Source organism: Salvelinus namaycush, unplaced genomic scaffold (genome assembly GCF_016432855.1).
Source record: "Salvelinus namaycush isolate Seneca unplaced genomic scaffold, SaNama_1.0 Scaffold1075, whole genome shotgun sequence".
NCBI lineage: Eukaryota > Metazoa > Chordata > Actinopteri > Salmoniformes > Salmonidae > Salvelinus > Salvelinus namaycush.
The window spans coordinates 21,047-37,441 of record NW_024057759.1 but is presented as its reverse complement, the minus strand read 5'-3'; positions in this window follow the sequence as shown (position 1 = coordinate 37,441).

Genomic DNA, 16,395 nt, shown 5'->3' with positions numbered 1-16,395 from the left:
ATCCTTCTGTCAGGACATTATCCCTCTAACCTTCTGTCAGGACATTATCCCTCTAACCTTCTGTCAGGACATTATCCCTCTAACCTTCTGTCAGGACATTATCCCTCTAACCTTCTGTCAGGACATTATCCCTCTAACCTTCTGTCAGGACATTATCCCTCTAACCTTCTGTCAGGACATTAGCCCTCTAACCTTCTGTCAGGACATTAGCCCTCTAACCTTCTGTCAGGACATTACCCCTCTAACCTTCTGTCAGGACATTACCCCTCTAACCTTCTGTCAGGACATTATCCCTCTAACCTTCTGTCAGGACATTATCCCTCTAACCTTCTGTCAGGACATTATCCCTCTAACCTTCTGTCAGGACATTATCCCTCTAACCTTCTGTCAGGACATTATCACTCTAACCTTCTGTCAGGACATTATCCCTCTAACCTTCTGTCAGGACATTATCCCTCTAACCTTCTGTCAGGACATTATCCCTCTAACCTTCTGTCAGGACATTATCCCTCTAACCTTCTGTCAGGACATTATCCCTCTAACCTTCTGTCAGGACATTATCCCTCTAACCTTCTGTCAGGACATTATCCCTCTAACCTTCTGTCAGGACATTATCCCTCTAACCTTCTGTCTGGACATTATCCCTCTAACCTTCTGTCAGGACATTATCCCTCTAACCTTCTGTCAGGACATTATCCCTCCATCCTTCTGTCAGGACATTATCCCTCTAACCTTCTGTCAGGACATTATCCCTCTAACCTTCTGTCAGGACATTATCCCTCTAACCTTCTGTCAGGACATTATCCCTCTAACCTTCTGTCAGGACATTATCCCTCTAACCTTCTGTCAGGACATTATCCCTCTAACCTTCTGTCAGGACATTATCCCTCTAACCTTCTGTCAGGACATTATCCCTCTAACCTTCTGTCAGGACATTATCCCTCTAACCTTCTGTCTGGACATTATCCCTCTAACCTTCTGTCAGGACATTATCCCTCTAACCTTCTGTCAGGACATTATCCCTCTAACCTTCTGTCAGGACATTATCCCTCCATCCTTCTGTCAGGACATTATCCCTCTAACCTTCTGTCAGGACATTATCCCTCCATCCTTCTGTCAGGACATTATCCCTCTAACCTTCTGTCAGGACATTATCCCTCTAACCTTCTGTCAGGACATTATCCCTCTAACCTTCTGTCAGGACATTATCCCTCCAGCCATTCTTCCCGTTCTCATTATTGTTATTCTCTGTATTTCTTCCTCATGTCACTGTCCTGTGTTTTCCTTCTGTCAGGCCATCTTTTCCTTTATTCTGTCTTTGTTGAAAACATTTCCCCGTTAGTCTCCACCTGTTGTTTACCGAGCAGGTGACACTTACGATGCGATTTCTCCACGTGGGAGACGTGTAGCACTAGTCACAGCTTATTGACCTTTTCCTGTATGTGGGGAATGACACATTTCTCCAGTTTTGTGATTTGCACAAGATATGACTACGATGTTGCTGTTGATCCTAATGGGCGTTAATAACGACATGTTATTGTAGCTGTGTTCTGTTCTGAACGTCTTGTATTGATCAGTGTCAGATGAGTTTGTCCTTTGGTCTGTAATGAAAACACACACGTCCTAAATGACACCCTATGGGCCCTGGTCAAAGGTAGTGCACTATGTATAGAATTGGTTTTGTCTTTCCATTCTCATTCAAGTGTGCATTTTTCCATTTGGAACATATGTTACAATGTGTGTGTGTGTGTGTGTGTGTGTGTGTGTGTGTGTGTGTGTGTGTGTGTGTGTGTGTGTGTGTGTGTGTGTGTGTGTGTGTGTGTGTGCGCACCCACCCAAGAGCTGCCATCAGGAAGGCCGACAATACAGTTAGTCAGGGTCGGCAGGAATCAGAGGAGAAACAGGCCTAAATACTGAATGAACCTGATTCTGTTGTCTGTCTGCGTCCTTCTCAAGCTTTTTCCAAGACCGCTTCTTTCCAGAACATTCTGATGGTGAAAATATATCTGTGTTTTAAGTGTAGCTAATACATTCCCTTAGAACAATAAAATGGTAGAGGAAACTTGTGTTCATGACCTTTTTATTCTGTGCCTTTTCCAAGAACACTGTCTGTACCGTAGAAACAGCAAACCTTGGTCAACACTAGTTGTGTGTGTCTCTTCTCAGAAGACTACAGTCATTTCTTACCAGCCGACCTCAGCATGTTAGTCACAGTCACAAGTCTGTGGGGAGTATCCTAAATGGCACCCTATTCCCTATATAGTGCACTACTTTAGACCATAGGGCTCATAGAGCTCTGATCAAAAGTAGTGCACTATATAGGGAATAGGGGGCCATTTGGGAGTGATCCTGTGGTCAGTACTGATCATGTGAAGTCCTTGTCCAAACCCCGCCTTGCTGTGCTGTCAAATAGAATTCTATCCTGGTTGCACATCTGTACATTTTGTTAGGGACCAATCGTGTTCTCTACTTCCGTGGTTTCCTGTGCTCTCATCAGGTCCCAGGAAACACCAGAGTGAGTTCCACACTTCTTTCAGATCCACTCTGACAGACACACATTCCAACCCCGTCCCGTAGGATTCAGGCTGGGCCGTCTCCTTCCACTCTGACAGCTGTTTTTCATCTGGTGTGGTTGGAACGGGAAAAACCTGAGGTTTTCCTCCCACCTCTGCACTAACACATGGGGATCTGAAAGAGTCCGTCCGTGTGTGTTGCTTCACATCAGTCTGTTTGGGATCATCTGGCCACATCAGTTCCTACCTGGTATGTACTTGTGTTTTGTCTTTAGTCTTCTAGTGTGACAGTAAAACAGCAGCTAGTTATGCCTCTGGATTTGTAGCGTTTGATCAGCAGCAGAGTTGATGTCCATGTGTCAGGCTGTCTCAGCCTGGATTTATTCCACATATGGGTCCTCTGATGACGAGGCTTGTTCTGGGGGGGTTGTTTAAAGTATACGGGGTAAGAGATGAATTTAGCTTTTAGCAACATGTCTCTGTGATTCATTCAGAGTGATATGTGAAGAGTGAATGTGGTTGTAGCTGTGTATTGTTGCTGCGTTAGCTGCTGCATTGAAACACCAGGTGTTAGTAGTTACAGAGGAGTCACCCTGAACTGAAAGCCCCTGAACAGGCTTCCTGGAAACCAGATCCCTGGAAACCTCCGTCAGTCACACACAGGCCTCCGACCTCTCTCTCGCTCTCTCTCGCACGCTCGCTCTGATGGATGGAGGACTGCCACATTCACCATGCCTTACATCTGCCAGTTTATTAGGTATGCCACCCTGGACAGTTTATTAGGTATGCCACTCTGGACAGTTTATTAGGTATGCCGCCCTGGACAGTTTATTAGGTATGCCACCCTGGACAGTTTATTAGGTATGCCACCCTGGACAGTTTATTAGGTATGCCACCCTGGCCAGTTTATTAGGTATGCCACCCTGGACAGTTTATTAGGTATGCCACCCTGGACAGTTTATTAGGTATGCCGCCCTGGACAGTTTATTAGGTATGCCACCCTGGACAGTTTATTAGGTATGCCACCCTGGACAGTTTATTAGGTATGCCACCCTGGCCAGTTTATTAGGTATGCCACCCTGGCCAGTTTATTAGGTATGCCACCCTGGCCAGTTTATTAGGTATGCCGCCCTGGCCAGTTTATTAGGTATGCCACCCTGGCCAGTTTATTAGGTATGCCGCCCTGGCCAGTTTATTAGGTATGCCGCCCTGGACAGTTTATTAGGTATGCCACCCTGGCCAGTTTATTAGGTATGCCACCCTGGCCAGTTTATTAGGTATGCCGCCCTGGCCAGTTTATTAGGTATGCCACCCTGGCCAGTTTATTAGGTGTGCCGCCCTGGCCAGTTTATTAGGTATGCCGCCCTGGCCAGTTTATTAGGTATGCCACGCTGTTCACAAAAAATGGATCGCTCCTACAAACAGTGAGTCACGTGGCCGTGGCCTACTATATTTGTATTTATTATCCACCCCAATTAGTTTCTGTCAAGGCAGCAGCTACTCTTCCTAGGGTTTATTATGGATCCCCATTAGTTCCTGCCAAGGCAGCAGCTACTCTTCCTGGGGTTTATTATGGGTCCCCATTAGTTCCTGCCAAGGCAGCAGCTACTCTTCCTGGGGTTTATTATGGGTCCCCATTAGTTCCTGCCAAGGCAGCAGCTACTCTTCCTGGGGTTTATTATGGATCCCCATTAGTTCCTGCCAGGGCAGCAGCTACTCTTCCTGGGGTTTATTATGGATCCCCATTAGTTCCTGCCTAGGCAGCAGCTACTCTTCCTGGGGTTTATTATGGATCCCCATTAGTTCCTGTCAAGGCAGCAGCTACTCTTCCTGGGGTTTATTATGGATCCCCATTAGTTCCTGCCAAGGCAGCAGCTACTCTTCCTGGGGTTTATTATGGATCCCCATTACTTCATGTCAAGGCAGCAGCTGCTCTTCCTGGGGTTTATTATGGATCCCCATTAGTTCCTGCCAAGGCAGCAGCTACTCTTCCTGGGGTTTATTATGGATCCCCATTAGTTCCTGCCAAGGCAGCAGCTACTCTTCCTGGGGTTCATTATGGATCCCCATTAGTTCCTGCCAAGGCAGCAGCTACTCTTCCTGGGGTTTATTATGGATCCCCATTAGTTCCTGCCAAGGCAGCAGCTACTCTTCCTGGGGTTTATTATGGATCCCCATTAGTTCCTGTCAAGGCAGCAGCTACTCTTCCTGGGGTTCATTATGGATCCCCATTAGTTCCTGCCAAGGCAGCAGCTACTCTTCCTGGGGTTTATTATGGATCCCCATTAGTTCCTGTCAAGTCAGCAGCTACTCTTCCTGGGGTTTATTATGGATCCCCATTAGTTCCTGCCAAGGCAGCAGCTACTCTTCCTGGGGTTTATTATGGATCCCCATTAGTTCCTGTCAAGGCAGCAGCTACTCTTCCTGGGGTTCATTATGGATCCCCATTAGTTCCTGCCAAGGCAGCAGCTACTCTTCCTGGGGTTTATTATGGATCCCCATTAGTTCCTGTCAAGTCAGCAGCTACTCTTCCTGGGGTTTATTATGGATCCCCATTAGTTCCTGCCAAGGCAGCAGCTACTCTTCCTGGGGTTTATTATGGATCCCCATTAGTTCCTGCCAAGGCAGCAGCTACTCTTCCTGGTGTTTATTATGGATCCCAATTTAGTTCCTGTCAAGGCAGCAGCTACTCTTCCTGGGGTTTATTAGGGATCCCCATTAGTTCCTGCCAAGGCAGCAGCTACTCTTCCTGGGGTTTATTATGGATCCCATTAGTTCCTGCCAAGGCAGCAGCTACTCTTCCTGGGGTTTATTATGGATCCCCATTAGTTCCTGCCAAGGCAGCAGCTACTCTTCCTGGGGTTTATTATGGATCCCCATTAGTTCCTGCCAAGGCAGCAGCTACTCTTCCTGGAGTTTATTATGGATCCCCATTAGTTCCTGCCAAGGCAGCAGCTACACTTCCTGGGGTTTATTATGGATCCCCATTAGTTCCTGCCAAGGCAGCAGCTACACTTCCTGGGGTTTATTATGGATCCCCATTAGTTCCTGCCAAGGCAGCAGCTACTCTTCCTGGGTTTATTATGGATTCCCATTAGTTCCTGCCAAGGCAGCAGCTACTCTTCCTGGGGTTTATTATGGATCCCCATTAGTTCCTGCCATGGCAGCAGCTACTCTTCCTGGGGTTTATTATGGATCCCCATTAGTTCCTGTCAAGGCAGCAGCTACTCTTCCTGGGGTTTATTATGGATCCCCATTAGTTCCTGTCAAGGCAGCAGCTACTCTTCCTGGGGTTTATTATGGATCCCCATTAGTTCCTGCCAAGGCAGCAGCTACTCTTCCTGGGGTTTATTATGGATCCCCAAAATTAAGGCAGTTGTACAATTTTAAAAACACAAATACATTCAATACATTTAAAATACATTCATAACAGATTTCACATGCGTGCCCTTAAATAATCCTTGTGTCTGTGCCTATGTTTGTGTTGCTTCACAGTCCCCGCTGTTCCATAAGGTGTATTTTGATGTTTTGTAAATCTGATTCTCCTGCTGCATCAGTTACCTGATGTGGAATAGAGTTCCATGTAGTCATGGCTCTATGTAGTACTTTGCACCTCCCATCTGGACTTGGTGACTGAAGAGACCTCTGGTGGCATGTCTTGTGGGGTATGCATGGGTGTCTGAGCTGTGTGCCAGTAGTATCGACAGACAGCTCGGTCCATTCAACATGTCAATACCTCTCATAAATACAAGTAGTGATGTGCTATCATGCCAACTCTAGCCTGTGTGCCAGTCTGTTTGTGCTATCATGCCAACTCTAGCCTGTGTGCCAGTCTGTTTGTGCTATCATGCCAACTCTAGCCTGAGTGCCAGTCTGTTTGTGTTATCATGCCAACTCTAGCCTGTGTGCCAGTCTGTTTGTGCTATCATGCCAACTCTAGCCTGAGTGCCAGTCTGTTTGTTATCATGCCAACTCTAGCCTGTGTGCCAGTCTGTTTGTGTTATCATGCCAACTCTAGCCTGAGTGCCAGTCTGTTTGTGCTGTCATGCCAACTCTAGCCCCGAGTTCCAGTCTGTTTGTTATCATGCCAACTCTAGCCTGTGTGCCAGTCTGTTTGTGCTATCATGCCCACTCTAGCCTGCGTGCCAGTCTGTTTGTGCTATCATGCCAACTCTAGCCTGAGTGCCAGTCTGTTTGTGCTATCATGCCCACTCTAGCCTGCGTGCCAGTCTGTTTGTGCTGTCATGCCAACTCTAGCCCGAGTTCCAGTCTGTTTGTTATCATGCCAACTCTAGCCTGAGTGCCAGTCTGTTTGTGCTGTCATGCCAACTCTAGGCCGAGTTCCAGTCTGTTTGTTATCATGCCAACTCTAGCCTGTGTGCCAGTCTGTTTGTGCTATCATGCCAACTCTAGCCTGAGTGCCAGTCTGTTTGTGTTATCATGCCAACTCCAGCCTGTGTGCCAGTCTGTTTGTGCTATCATGCCAACTCTAGCCTGTGTGCCAGTCTGTTTGTGCTATCATGCCAACTCTAGCCTGAGTGCCAGTCTGTTTGTTATCATGCCAACTCTAGCCTGTGTGCCAGTCTGTTTGTGTTATCATGCCAACTCTAGCCTGAGTGCCAGTCTGTTTGTGCTATCATGCCAACTCTAGCCCGAGTTCCAGTCTGTTTGTTATCATGCCAACTCTAGCCTGAGTGCCAGTCTGTTTGTGTTATCATGCCAACGCTAGCCCGAGTTCCAGTCTGTTTGTGTTATCATGCCAACTCTAGCCTGAGTTCCAGTCTGTTTGTTATCATGCCAACTCTAGCCTGTGTGCCAGTCTGTTTGTGCTATCATGCCAACTCTAGCCTGTGTGCCAGTCTGTTTGTGCTATCATGCCAACTCTAGCCTGTGTGCCAGTCTGTTTGTGCTATCATGCCAACTCTAGGCTGCGTGCCAGTCTGTTTGTGTTATCATGCCAACTCTAGCCTGCGTGCCAGTCTGTTTGTGCTATCATGCCAACTCTAGGCTGCGTGCCAGTCTGTTTGTGTTATCATGCCAACTCTAGCCTGCGTGCCAGTCTGTTTGTGCTATCATGCCCACTCTAGCCTGCGTGCCAGTCTGTTTGGCACACAGGCTAGATTTGGCATGATAACACAAACAGACTGGCACTCAGGCTAGAGTTGGCATGATAGCACAAACAGACTGGCACACAGGCTAGATTTGGCATGATAACAGTCTGTTTGTGCTATCATGCCAACTCTAGCCTGAGTGCCAGTCTGTTTGTTATCATGCCAAATATAGCCTGTGTGCCAGTCTGTTTGTGCTGTCATGCCAACTCTAGCCTGAGTGCCAGTCTGTTTGTGTTATCATGCCAACTCTAGCCTGAGTGCCAGTCTGTTTGTTATCATGCCAACTCTAGCCCGAGTTCCAGTCTGTTTGTGCTATCATGCCAACTCTAGCCTGAGTTCCAGTCTATTTGTGCTATCATGCCAACTCTAGCCTGAGTTCCAGTCTATTTGTGCTATCATGCCAACTCTAGCCTGAGTTCCAGTCTATTTGTGCTATCATGCCAACTCTAGCCTGAGTGCCAATCTGTTTGTGTTATCATGCCAACTCTAGCCTGCGTGCCAGTCTGTTTGTTATCATGCCAAATCTAGCCTGTGTGCCAGTCTGTTTGTGCTATCATGCCCACTCTAGCCTGTGTGCCAGTCTGTTTGTGCTATCATGCCAACTCTAGCCTGTGTGCCAGTCTGTTTGTGCTAACATGCCAACTCTAGCCTGAGTGCCAGTCTGTTTTTACCATAGCTTAACAATGAGCAATGGAGTAGGTAAGAGCGGAAACAGATCTGAGACCAGGCTACTAGGAGTAGGTAAGAGCAGAAACAGATCTGGGACCAGGCTACTAGGAGTAGGTAAGAGCAGAAACAGATCTGGGACCAGGCTACTAGGAGTAGGTAAGAGCAGAAACAGATCTGGGACCAGGCTACTAGGAGTAGGTAAGAGCAGAAACAGATCTGGGACCAGGCTACTAGGAGTAGGTAAGAGCAGAAACAGATCTGGGACCAGGCTACTAGGAGTAGGTAAGAGCAGAGACAGACCTGGGACCAGGCTACTAGGAGTAGGTAAGAGCAGAAACAGATCTGGGACCAGGCTACTAGGAGTAGGTAAGAGCAGAAACAGATCTGGGACCAGGCTACTAGGAGTAGGTAAGAGCAGAAACAGATCTGAGACCAGGCTACTAGGAGTAGGTTAGAGCATAAACAGATCTGGGACCAGGCTACTAGGAGTAGGTAAGAGCAGAAACAGATCTGGGACCAGGCTACTAGGAGTAGAAACAGATCTGGGACCAGGCTACTAGGAGTAGAAACAGATCTGGGATCAGGCTACTAGGAGTAGAAACAGATCTGGGACCAGGCTACTAGGAGTAGAAACAGATCTGGGACCAGGCTACTAGGAGCAGAAACAGACCTGGGACCAGGCTACTAGGAGTAGGTAAGAGCAGAAACAGACCTGGGACCAGGCTACTAGGAGTAGGTAAGAGCAGAAACAGACCTGGGACCAGGCTACTAGGAGCAGAAACAGATCTGGGACCAGGCTACTAGGAGTAGGTTAGAGCAGAAACAGATCTGGGACCAGGCTACTAGGAGTAGGTAAGAGCAGAAACAGATCTGGGACCAGGCTACTAGGAGTAGATAAGAGCAGAGACAGATCTGGGCCGAGGCTACTAGGAGTAGGTTAGAGCAGAAACAGATCTGGGACCAGGCTACTAGGAGTAGGTAAGAGCAGAAACAGATCTGGGACCAGGCTACTAGGAGTAGGTTAGAGCAGAAACCGATCTGAGACCAGGCTACTAGGAGTAGGTAAGAGCAGAAACAGATCTGGGACCAGGCTACTAGGAGTAGGTAAGAGCAGAAACAGATCTGGGACCAGGCTACTAGGAGTAGGTAAGAGTAGAAACAGATCTGGGACCAGGCTACTAGGAGTAGGTAAGAGCAGAAACAGATCTGGGACCAGGCTACTAGGAGTAGGTAAGAGCAGAAACAGACCTGGGACCAGGCTACTAGGAGCAGAAACAGACCTGGGACCAGGCTACTAGGAGTAGGTAAGAGCAGAAACAGATCTGGGACCAGGCTACTAGGAGTAGGTTAGAGCAGAAACAGATCTGGGACCAGGCTACTAGGAGTAGGTAAGAGCAGAAACAGACCTGGGACCAGGCTACTAGGAGCAGAAACAGATCTGGGACCAGGCTACTAGGAGTAGGTTAGAGCAGAAACAGATCTGGGACCAGGCTACTAGGAGTAGGTAAGAGCAGAAACAGTTCTGGGACCAGGCTACTAGGAGTAGATAAGAGCAGAGACAGATCTGGGCCGAGGCTACTAGGAGTAGGTTAGAGCAGAAACAGATCTGGGACCAGGCTACTAGGAGTAGGTAAGAGCAGAGACAGATCTGGGCTGAGGCTACTAGGAGTAGGTAAGAGCAGAAACAGATCTGGGACCAGGCTACTAGGAGTAGGTAAGAGCAGGAACAGATCTGGGACCAGGCTACTAGGAGTAGGTAAGAGCAGAAACAGATCTGGGACCAGGCTACTAGGAGTAGGTTAGAGCAGAAACAGATCTGGGACCAGGCTACTAGGAGTAGGTAAGAGCAGAAACAGATCTGGGACCAGGCTACTAGGAGTAGGTTAGAGCAGAAACAGATCTGGGACCAGGCTACTAGGAGTAGGTAAGAGCAGAAACAGATCTGGGACCAGGCTACTAGGAGTAGGTAAGAGCAGAAACAGATCTGGGACCAGGCTACTAGGAGTAGGTAAGAGCAGAAACAGATCTGGGACCAGGCTACTAGGAGCAGAAACAGATCTGGGACCAGGCTACTAGGAGTAGGTAAGAGCAGAAACAGATCTGGGACCAGGCTACTAGGAGTAGGTAAGAGCAGAAACAGATCTGGGACCAGGCTACTAGGAGTAGGTAAGAGCAGAAACAGATCTGGGACCAGGCTACTAGGAGCAGAAACAGATCTGGGACCAGGCTACTAGGAGTAGGTAAGAGCAGAAACAGATCTGGGACCAGGCTACTAGGAGTAGGTAAGAGCAGAAACAGACCTGGGACCAGGCTACTAGGAGTAGGTAAGAGCAGAAACAGATCTGGGACCAGGCTACTAGGAGTAGGTAAGAGCAGAAACAGATCTGGGACCAGGCTACTAGGAGTAGGTAAGAGCAGAAACAGATCTGGGACCAGGCTACTAGGAGTAGGTAAGAGCAGAAACAGATCTGGGACCAGGCTACTAGGAGTAGGTAGGAGCAGAAACAGATCTGGGACCAGGCTACTAGGAGTAGGTAAGAGCAGAAACAGATCTGGGACCAGGGCTACTAGGAGTAGGTAAGATCAGAGACAGACCTGGGACCAGGCTACTAGGAGTAGGTAAGAGCAGAAACAGATCTGGGACCAGGCTACTAGGAGTAGGTAAGAGCAGAAACAGATCTGGGACCAGGCTACTAGGAGTAGGTAAGAGCAGAAACAGATCTGGGACCAGGCTACTAGGAGTAGGTAAGAGCAGAGACAGACCTGGGACCAGGCTACTAGGAGTAGGTAAGAGCAGAAACAGATCTGGGACCAGGCTACTAGGAGTAGGTTAGAGCAGAAACAGATCTGGGACCAGGCTACTAGGAGTAGGTAAGAGCAGAACAGATCTGGGACCAGGCTACTAGGAGTAGGTAAGAGCAGAAACAGATCTGGGACCAGGCTACTAGGAGTAGGTTAGAGCTGAAACAGATCTGGGACCAGGCTACTAGGAGTAGGTAAGATCAGAACAGATCTGGGACCAGGCTACTAGGAGTAGGTAAGAGCAGAAACAGATCTGGGACCAGGCTACTAGGAGTAGGTTAGAGCAGAAACAGATCTGGCACCAGGCTACTAGGAGTAGGTTAGAGCAGAAACAGATCTGGGACCAGGCTACTAGGAGTAGGTAAGAGCAGAAACAGATCTGGGACCAGGCTACTAGGAGTAGGTAAGAGCAGAAACAGATCTGGGACCAGGCTACTAGGAGTAGGTAAGAGCAGAAACAGATCTGGGACCAGGCTACTAGGAGTAGGTAAGAGCAGAAACAGATCTGGGACCAGGCTACTAGGAGTAGGTAAGAGCAGAAACAGATCTGGGACCAGGCTACTAGGAGTAGGTTAGAGCAGAAACAGATCTGGGACCAGGCTACTAGGAGTAGGTAAGAGCAGAGACAGACCTGGGACCAGGCTACTAGGAGTAGGTAAGAGCAGAAACAGATCTGGGACCAGGCTACTAGGAGTAGGTAAGAGCAGAAACAGATCTGGGACCAGGCTACTAGGAGTAGGTAAGAGCAGAAACAGATCTGGGACCAGGCTACTAGGAGTAGGTAAGAGCAGAGACAGACCTGGGACCAGGCTACTAGGAGTAGGTAAGAGCAGAAACAGATCTGGGACCAGGCTACTAGGAGTAGGTTAGAGCTGAAACAGATCTGGGACCCGGCTACTAGGAGTAGGTAAGAGCAGAACAGATCTGGGACCAGGCTACTAGGAGTAGGTAAGAGCAGAAACAGATCTGGGACCAGGCTACTAGGAGTAGGTTAGAGCTGAAACAGATCTGGGACCAGGCTACTAGGAGTAGGTAAGAGCAGAACAGATCTGGGACCAGGCTACTAGGAGTAGGTAAGAGCAGAAACAGATCTGGGACCAGGCTACTAGGAGTAGGTAAGAGCAGAAACAGATCTGGGACCAGGCTACTAGGAGTAGGTAAGAGCAGAAACAGATCTGGGACCAGGCTACTAGGAGTAGGTTAGAGCAGAAACAGATCTGGGACCAGGCTACTAGGAGTAGGTTAGAGCAGAAACAGATCTGGGACCAGGCTACTAGGAGTAGGTAAGAGCAGAAACAGATCTGGGACCAGGCTACTAGGAGTAGGTAAGAGCAGAAACAGATCTGGGACCAGGCTACTAGGAGTAGGTAAGAGCAGAAACAGATCTGGGACCAGGCTACTAGGAGTAGGTAAGAGCAGAAACAGATCTGGGACCAGGCTACTAGGAGTAGGTAAGAGCAGAAACAGATCTGGGACCAGGCTACTAGGAGTAGGTAAGAGCAGAAACAGATCTGGGACCAGGCTACTAGGAGTAGGTAAGAGCAGAAACAGATCTGGGACCAGGCTACTAGGAGTAGGTAAGAGCAGAAACAGATCTGGGACCAGGCTACTAGGAGTAGGTAAGAGCAGAAACAGATCTGGGACCAGGCTACTAGGAGTAGGTAAGAGCAGAAACAGATCTGGGACCAGGCTACTAGGAGTAGGTAAGAGCAGAGACAGATCTGGGACCAGGCTACTAGGAGTAGGTAAGAGCAGAAACAGATCTGGGACCAGGCTACTAGGAGTAGGTAAGAGCAGAAACAGATCTGGGACCAGGCTACTAGGAGTAGGTAAGAGCAGAAACAGATCTGGGACCAGGCTACTAGGAGTAGGTAAGAGCAGAAACAGACCTGGGACCAGGCTACTAGGAGTAGGTAAGAGCAGAAACAGATCTGGGATCAGGCTACTAGGAGTAGGTTAGAGCAGAAACAGATCTGGGACCAGGCTACTAGGAGTAGAAACAGATCTGGGACCAGGCTACTAGGAGTAGAAACAGATCTGGGACCAGGCTACTAGGAGTAGGTAAGAGCAGAAACAGACCTGGGACCAGGCTACTAGGAGCAGAAACAGACCTGGGACCAGGCTACTAGGAGTAGGTAAGAGCAGAAACAGATCTGGGACCAGGCTACTAGGAGTAGGTAAGAGCAGAAACAGACCTGGGACCAGGCTACTAGGAGTAGGTAAGAGCAGAAACAGACCTGGGACCAGGCTACTAGGAGCTGGATTGAATGAACCCGAGAGCCTATGGGAAGCATCCTAAATGGCACTACGTTAGATTAGTTCACAACACAAGTTAATGAGAAACACACTATCCAAAGCATGCAGTAGTCTATATGTGTGACCCAAATGGAGCCCTATTCCCTAAGTAGTGCACTATTTCTGACCAGAGCCCTATTCCCTAAGTAGTGCACTAGTTCTGACCAGAGCCCTATTCCCAAAGTAGTGCACTATTTCTGACCAGAGCCCTATTCCCTAAGTAGTGCACTATTTCTGACCAGAGCCCTATTCCCAAAGTAGTGCACTATTTCTGACCAGAGCCCTATTCCCAAAGTAGTGCACTATTTCTGACCAGAGCCCTATTCCCAAAGTAGTGCACTATTTCTGACCGGAGCCCTATTCCCTAAGTAGTGCACTATTTCTGACCAGAGCCCTATTCCCTAAGTAGTGCACTAGTTCTGACCAGAGCCCTATTCCCAAAGTAGTGCACTATTTCTGACCAGAGCCCTATTCCCTAAGTAGTGCACTATTTCTGACCAGAGCCCTATTCCCTAAGTAGTGCACTATTTCTGACCAGAGCCCTATTCCCTAAGTAGTGCACTACTTTAGACCAGAGCCCTATTCCCAAAGTAGTGCACTATTTCTGACCAGAGCCCTATTCCCTAAGTAGTGCACTATTTCTGACCAGAGCCCTATTCCCAAAGTAGTGCACTAGTTCTGACCAGAGCCCTATTCCCAAAGTAGTGCACTATTTCTGACCAGAGCCCTATTCCCTAAGTAGTGCACTATTTCTGACCAGAGCCCTATTCCCTAAGTAGTGCACTATTTCTGACCAGAGCCCTATTCCCTAAGTAGTGCACTATTTCTGACCAGAGCCCTATTCCCTAAGTAGTGCACTACTTTAGACCAGAGCCCTATTCCCAAAGTAGTGCACTATTTCTGACCAGAGCCCTATTCCCTAAGTAGTGCACTATTTCTGACCAGAGCCCTATTCCCAAAGTAGTGCACTATTTCTGACCAGAGCCCTATTCCCTAAGTAGTGCACTACTTTAGACCAGAGCCCTATTCCCAAAGTAGTGCACTATTTCTGACCAGAGCCCTATTCCCTAATTAGAGCACTACATTTGACCAGTGCCCTATTCCCTAATTAGAGCACTACCTTTGACCAGAGCCCTATTCCCTAATTAGTGCACTACTTTAGACCAGAGCCCTATTCCCTAATTAGAGCACTACTTTAGACCAGAGCCCTATTCCCTAAGTAGTGCACTATTTCTGACCAGAGCCCTATTCCCTAAGTAGTGCACTATTTCTGACCAGAGCCCTATTCCCTAAGTAGTGCACTATTTCTGACCAGAGTAATGCACTTTTATTGGGTGCCATTTGGGACACCGACAAGAACTGCTGCCTGGTTTGGATGCAGTGTGTTTATCATTAACTTGTGTGTTTGTCTCATGTAATGAAAGACTGTCTGTGGCTCAGATCAGCTATTAGACAGACAACTATCCGCAGATCTGTCTAGTCTTCAATCAGAGACCCATCAAACTACTAGGCTGCTGACAGATGTTTCAACAAGGTAATGGGGGCTGATGTTACTGTCTACCAATCAGAGACCCATCAAACTACTAGGCTGCTGACAGATGTTTCAACAAGGTAATGGGGGCTGATGTTACTGTCTACCAATCAGAGACCCATCAAACTACTAGGCTGCTGACAGATGTTTCAACAAGGTAATGGAGGCTGATGTTACTCTGTCTACCAATCAGAGACCCATCAAACTACTAGGCTGCTGACAGATGTTTCAACAAGGTAATGGGGGCTGATGTTACTGTCTACCAATCAGAGACCCATCAAACTACTAGGCTGCTGACAGATGTTTCAACAAGGTAATGGAGGCTGATGTTACTGTCTACCAATCAGAGACCCATCAAACTACTAGGCTGCTGACAGATGTTTCAACAAGGTAATGGAGGCTGATGTTACTGTCTACCAATCAGAGACCCATCAAACTACTAGGCTGCTGACAGATGTTTCAACAAGGTAATGGGGGCTGATGTTACTGTCTACCAATCAGAGACCCATCAAACTACTAGGCTGCTGACAGATGTTTCAACAAGGTAATGGGGGCTGATGTTACTGTCTACCAATAAGAGGCTGATATTACTCTGTCTACCAATAAGAGGCTGATATTACTCTGTCTACCAATAAGAGGCTGATATTACTCAGGCTGCCAATAAGAGGCTGATATTACTCTGTCTACCAATAAGAGGCTGATATTACTCTGTCTACCAATAAGAGGCTGATGTTACTCTCTCTACCAATAAGAGGCTGATATTACTCTGTCTACCAATAAGAGGCTGATATTACTCTGTCTACCAATAAGAGGCTGATATTACTCTGTCTACCAATAAGAGGCTGATATTACTCTGTCTACCAATAAGAGGCTGATGTTACTCTGTCTACCAATAAGAGGCTGATATTACTCTCAGGCTGCCAATAAGAGGCTGATATTACTCTGTCTACCAATAAGAGGCTGATATTATTCAGGCTGCCAATAAGAGGCTGATATTACTCAGGCTACCAATAAGAGGCTGATATTACTCTGTCTACCAATAAGAGGCTGATATTACTTTCAGGCTACCAATAAGAGGCGGATATTATTCTGTCTACCAATAAGAGGCTGATATTACTCTGTCTACCAATACGAGGCTGATATTACTCTGTCTACCAATACGAGGCTGATATTACTCTCATGCTGCCAATAAGAGTCTGATATTACTCTGTCTACCAATAAGAGTCAGATATTACTCTGTCTACCAATAAGAGACTGATATTACTCAGGCTGCCAATAAGAGGCTGATATTACTCTGTCTACCAATAAGAGGCTGATGTTACTCTGTCTACCAATAAGAGGCTGATATTACTCTCAGGCTGCCAATAAGAGGCTGCTATTACTCTGTCTACCAATAAGAGGCTGATATTACTCTCTGTCTGCCAATAAGAGGCTGATATTACTCTGTCTACCAATAAGAGGCTGATATTACCCT